The sequence below is a fragment of the Gavialis gangeticus genome, unplaced genomic scaffold (assembly GCF_001723915.1).
Source record: "Gavialis gangeticus isolate Ggan-Ray unplaced genomic scaffold, GavGan_comp1, whole genome shotgun sequence".
In the NCBI taxonomy this organism is placed as follows: Eukaryota; Metazoa; Chordata; order Crocodylia; family Gavialidae; genus Gavialis; species Gavialis gangeticus.
In genome coordinates this window covers 98256150-98261855 of record NW_017729025.1, presented here as the reverse complement: position 1 = coordinate 98261855, position 5706 = coordinate 98256150, and the positions used below count along the sequence as shown (strand labels likewise).

Sequence of the window (5706 nt, the reverse complement as noted above, 5' to 3'; positions counted from 1 at the left end):
GGGCACTCACCCGCCGACAGCCGCGGCGTGGCCCGGCCCGGCTTAGCGGCAGCAGCGGACGCGGAGCCGCATTTCTGAGCCCGGCTGGGAAGGAGGCGCCTCCTCCGGGGCGGGGCGGGGCGCAGCGCGCTGCAGCCGGCGCCGCCTGCCCCCGCCTCCCGCCATACCTGGGAGGGAAGGGAGGAGGAGAAGAGGAACCCCCTCCATGTGCCAGACAAAGGCGATCGGGCCCCCCTCGTCCCGGCATTTCACCGCCCCGCGCCCTTGCCCAAGCTCCAGCCCCTCCCTGCCACCCCACCGAGCCGGCGTCGCCCCCGCGGGGCCTTGGCTGCTGCCTCCCTTGAGAGCTGCACAGCCGCGCCTGGCTCCCTCCCGTGGGAGAGGGCGTGGGCCCCCAGCGATCGGCCCGGCCCGCTTGACAGGCCACAGGCTCCTCCACGCTGCTGGCTATGAAGCCACTCCGTGGAGCAGCAAGAGCCAACACCATGGTGCATGGCGGGTGCTGGCTGGGGGGAGGAATTCATGAAATCAGAGCCTCAAACGTCAATACCCCATCACAGGTTTTTAGCCGGAGCTCCCACCCAAAAACATATAGCTAAAAGCCATGAGCAAGTTTTTCAACGTTTGTGTACAATGGTTACAGATGGGTCATTCCCCTCCCCAAGTTGGGTGGCATGCAATAACCAAGGCCATTTAATGAAATTTAGAATTACAGCTCAGCACTGGGGAGGGATCAAGGGTGGCAGCGAAGAGCTGAAATGATAGGATCTTAGGCTAGGAGTGTAAACCAAAAGCCTAAATAACAGAGCAGGTTCCAAAAAACACTTGAAGTTGTAACCCGTCACTGGCAATGCCACTTCCTTTGTTGTTTGAGATCAATGCACCCATTCTAGAATGAAGATCATCTGCACCCGAGCCTGGTATAATGAAAGTATCCATACATTATGCCAGACTGTGCCCCTCCAGCCTTCTGCTCAGATAGCCTGAAGAAAGGGGTTTGGCTCTGGGCACTGGCACAAACTCTGTTCATGGCCCAGATTTCTGAAGTGCACAACAGCTGCCTCTATTGAATGTTTGGAAGTTGCTGTAACCAAGCTACTTAAGTAATTGTTTCTATGCCACCTTGCTTCAAAGCATAGATGCCCAGCCCCAAGTGATCTGCAATAACTCAGCTCCAGAGTCTCCTTAGGTTGGACAGATGCCCAAAACAACAACATTGTCCACATGGTACAGCCAAGGTTTAATTTAGTTGTAGATCTACCAGGTTTTCCTGCAGCACATTTTAGACTGCTTCTCCCTTCCTCAGAGTCACAGGGGAGGCTCACACTTGGCTGTTCTATACTGTAAGGCACCTGCAATAGTTAAGCTGATGCCAAAACAAAAATAACAAGGCTAGTACAGACTGAGATCATCCATTCAGTTCCTTCCCAACTTTGCACAAAATCCATAAACCAAGTCGTAGTACGTCAGTGGTCTGAATGTAACATTAGAGGTTTTTAAAGACAGGAATACAGGAAATTCGGAATAAAAAATAACCAAGTTATCCTGAACCTATAATAAAGTCAAAGGGAAGGGGGGAGAAGGGGTGAAGGAACCAAATGCATATTGTAACTTTCTGTACAAGAGTTTCTTTTTTGGCAGCATCATAACTTTGAGTGCCTTAATGTTACCCATATATATGGATATGCTGCTTGGGATCGTTCTAGTTGCTCACCATGGAAGCTTACAAGTTAGACTGTTAACAAACTAGAGAGAATTATAATTATTCTCCATCAGATACTCAAATTCCAGTATTTTCCCCTCTGTTCTTTGTAAAGGGCCCAAATTCCAGATGTTGCTCAGCAAAATAGGGGTTCATGCTTTTATTTGACAGCTTTTAGGTCAAGGGTCATTAGACATGCAACTAGCATCTTTTCATATACGTAAAGTTTAGGTTGTTAGATCATAACAGAAAGAGGGCAAACATTAGCATGGAAATGCCTTAAATCACAATCCAGAAGAGAAACATGCATGTAAAAAAATAAAGAATTATGTTTTACAATGCATGTATTTGGTTCTAATACATAAAGAAATATAGGACACCTTACATCTCTAGAGGAATGTTTAAGATAATTTGGCCAGTTTCACCAATTTTCCACCCTTCAGTAACAATCTAGGTCTTTTAACTGCATGCAGAGCTCACTCACATGCACACACACCCTCTCTAGTTTTCTGAGCTTCCTGAGAATTATTCACTACATTTTTTAACTCCAAGTTTAGTTGCTTCTGTTGAGAGCCATGGTAGAAGCACAGGTTACTATCCTGGCTAGTATTTAGCTCAGTATGCTTTAATGTAACAATTGCTTTTTTTCAGAACAAAAGTTGCAGGTCAAGGAAAATACGTGCAAGTTTTCAAAACGGAAGTTTCCTTATCCTTGCAGCATAGGAGACCAGAACAAGGCCAAACTTGGGAAAGAGACCGACAGAATTAGGTCAACTTCTGACAAGTTCAGCTGATCTAGCATTGAATGTTGAGAAGTCAATACCTACAAGGACAGTGCTTACTCACTTGACTGCCATCTTCTTGGTTTCATCACTTGTATTTCATGATTATATTACAAATACACCTCTACCCATATTAAATTTGGTAACCATTTTTTTTAGGTTTAAATATTGGCTAGAGGTTACCTGCCAGCATCTTTCTAAATATGCATCTTTGAGGGTCCATGGCCTGCAGAGAGACAGACTGTGTAAACTCAGAGCTCATATGGCATCACTCTGCCAGCACAGTAGAGCAAAACCCTCTCACTGCAGACAGTCCAACAACAAAACAAATGGCTCTATTCCTTTTGCAAATGAGAACTGGAAGAGTTATGCAATATACAGGACCAATGATCTCAGGTTGAAGCAAGGGAAGCTAAGGTTAGATATGAAGAGAAACTCTCACTAGGTGGGTAATAAAGCACTGGAATCATTTACCCAGAGAGGATGTGGAATCTCCGTCCTCAGAGGTTTTTAAGACCCAGGGAGACAGAGTTGGCTGAAATGATTATCGGTGGGGAGAGCCCTGCTTTGTGCAAGGGGTTGGACCAGATAAGTGGTTTTCAGCCTTTTTTCATTTTGCAGACTTCTAAAGAATTTGGAGTGGAGGTGCAGCCCTCTCTGAATTGTACGCGTGGGTATTTGCGTATTTTTGGTGGATCACAATCATCTTTCACACACCCCTTAGACACATTCTGCAGACCCCCAGAGATCCACGGACCACAGATTGAAAGCCACTGCACAAAGCTAGACAGCCTCCTTGGGTCCCTTCCCACTCCTGTTTTCCCGGATTCTCTATGCAGCCCTGAAGTTTAGCGCCCACGACGACAGCTGCCTCTTAACCAAAGAAACAGAACCACCCCCAGGCAGCTGGAATCAAACTGCTCCAGCAGGGGCTTGCACAGGGGCAGAAAAAAGCTTGTGGCTCCGAGGCAGAAGAGACAGGCCCCGGACAGCCGGCAGCCCGGCTGAACGCCTCGCGGAGTCCTGTCCCTCGCACGTAGGCTGCAGCCGAGGAGCAGCCGCGGGCAAGCGGCAGGACACCGCTGCCCAGAAGCCCGACGGCCCCGCGTCCCGCCGGAGACTAGGACACGCACCACGCAGAGGCAGCCGCCACCGAGCCGCAAGGCCCCAGCCCGGGAAGAGCGGCCCGGCCAATCCTGGGGCACCCACAGGCCGCCGCGACACCGAAACTCTGCCCCACCCGTGACCCTACCCCTACCCGCCGCCCGGCGAGGGGGGAGGGGCCACACGCGGCGGACGGCACCGGGGAAGCCCCAGGGGTCGCGTCGCCACGCCCCGCCCCACCCCGCCCCGCTCCGCTCCAACCGGGCCCCGGCAGGCGGGAGCGGACAGGCCGGGCCGGCTGGCGGACCAGGGCAGGTAGCGGCGCTCACCTAGGCCCGGCTGGGTCGGGCACGGGCAGCCGGGAGCCTCCTCAGCAACAGGGTTTGAAATCACTACCCCGCCCGCACCTCGCAGTGTCCTGAGCGCTCATTGGCCGCCGCCGGCCTCGGCCCCGCCGCCTCATTGGGCGGTTTGAACGCGGCTTGTGCCACGCACTGAGCTGTGCTCTTAAAGAGGCAGGTGGAGGAGGTCTCCGGGTCAAGGCAGTAGAGGTGGGACTCGGGGTGTGGGCCTACAGCTTGCCAGCCTCTAGGGAGGATGGTATGGCTCGGACCGGCGCTTGCTTCAGAGGGGCCTGGGCTGCCTTAGGCCCCTGCCCCATGTTACATGTATGCAACAATGTTGAATCACACAGTAAGTGTAGGCCAGGCGTGCTTGTGAAGGGATGATCACACCATGAACATATGCAACCAGCTCCAAAGTAGTGCTTGAAAGTGTGCAGTAACTTGATACCTGGGTTCGATCCAGCTTTAGTTTGAATGTGAGATAGGGCCCCTCTTAGATGAACTAGATTAGAGCGTGTGCACAAAGTTTGGTGGGTAGTGATACATCTAGAGATACAAGCATGGGTGGATGTAGGATTTTGAAAGGGAGGGTACAGATTGAGGGGCATCAGCACATAAAATATAACACATTTTTCTCTAGATAAAAATAGGAAGGTTCCTTTATAAACTAGAGGGCCAGAGCTGGATTATTCAGTTTAGGATTGAAGTAAAACCAAATATAACTTCATCAGAATGAGTTTACAAACAAATCTGCAGGGCTATGAATTGGCTGCTGTGGGAATGAAGCTCCTAACACTCAGCAGAGTTGCAAAACAAACTGATTGATGGGAGGAACATCAGAGCCATTAAAAGGAAGACAGTGTCATTAACAACTGTGGAATAAAGAGCTGAGAAGGGATCAGGTGTATTAGAAAGAGCCAGGAAGTCAAGAAGCTACCTCAGCACTGTCTGACTAGATTTGCTGCTGCTACTGCCAGGCAGTTGGTTTAAAGTGGTGGAGCAGGATTGGTGGGTGGATGCAAGTGCGCTAGTGCACCTCCCCCCAATCCACCCCTGGATATATGATACACAGAGAAAGTACAAGCTTTCTGAGCTGATGCGCACTTCATCAGATGCCAGGAAAGGATATGCTGAAAGCAGAGTATGAAGAGAGCATCTGATGACCTGAGCTCCAGCCCAGGAAATATTGTGTTCGCAGTCTGTCTTGGTCAGATCTACCCTGCCTTCACCCTGGTTGAGACTCACCCATCTAAACCACTCTCACAAGTCTTATGCAAATACAGCTGCCAGCAGTTTGCTGACTTGCTCAATTTGGGTGGTATGAAATTAGCTAGGTGCTCCCAGTGGCCTGAAGGCTCAGTAGACAGGGAAGAGGACTCAGTCAAACTATTAAAATTAATCAGTCACATGAGGAAGACTCACCTGCCAGAGATGGAACTTCCATACCAACTTCATCAAGACACTGGACCTAAAAAAAAAGATTCCCTAACTTTGGTGCAGGTGCAAATAAAAGCAAAAATCTGGTCTTTTCAATTCACTTTTTTACCAGAACGTGACTTGGTTTTGCTGATTGTGCCAGGATTAAGACTTCTGTATTTACTTTCCAGGGCTGAGATATCAGTGACAAGCTTTCTATAAATTTTACATGGCAGAATCAACAGATTTAGATGTTTACTGTGCACTCATTGTGGTATCCAAGCATTTAAAGCATTGGTTTTCTACCTTTCTATAGAATCCTAGCTTTCGTGAATTGAGGAACACACTATTGCAAAAA

At 49.6% G+C, this 5706-nt stretch overlaps 1 protein-coding gene across 1 annotated transcript in view; it reads right to left on the bottom strand.

Moving 5' to 3' along the window:
* CKAP5 (cytoskeleton associated protein 5) overlaps positions 1 to 4005 on the bottom strand; it is a 127217-nt gene extending 123212 nt beyond the window's left edge. Inside the window, exon 1 of the mRNA XM_019519953.1 lies at positions 3918 to 4005. The gene's annotated coding sequence lies outside the window, so the exon portion shown is untranslated. The remainder of the gene's footprint in view (positions 1 to 3917) is intronic.
* Positions 4006 to 5706: the final 1701 nt, after the last annotated feature.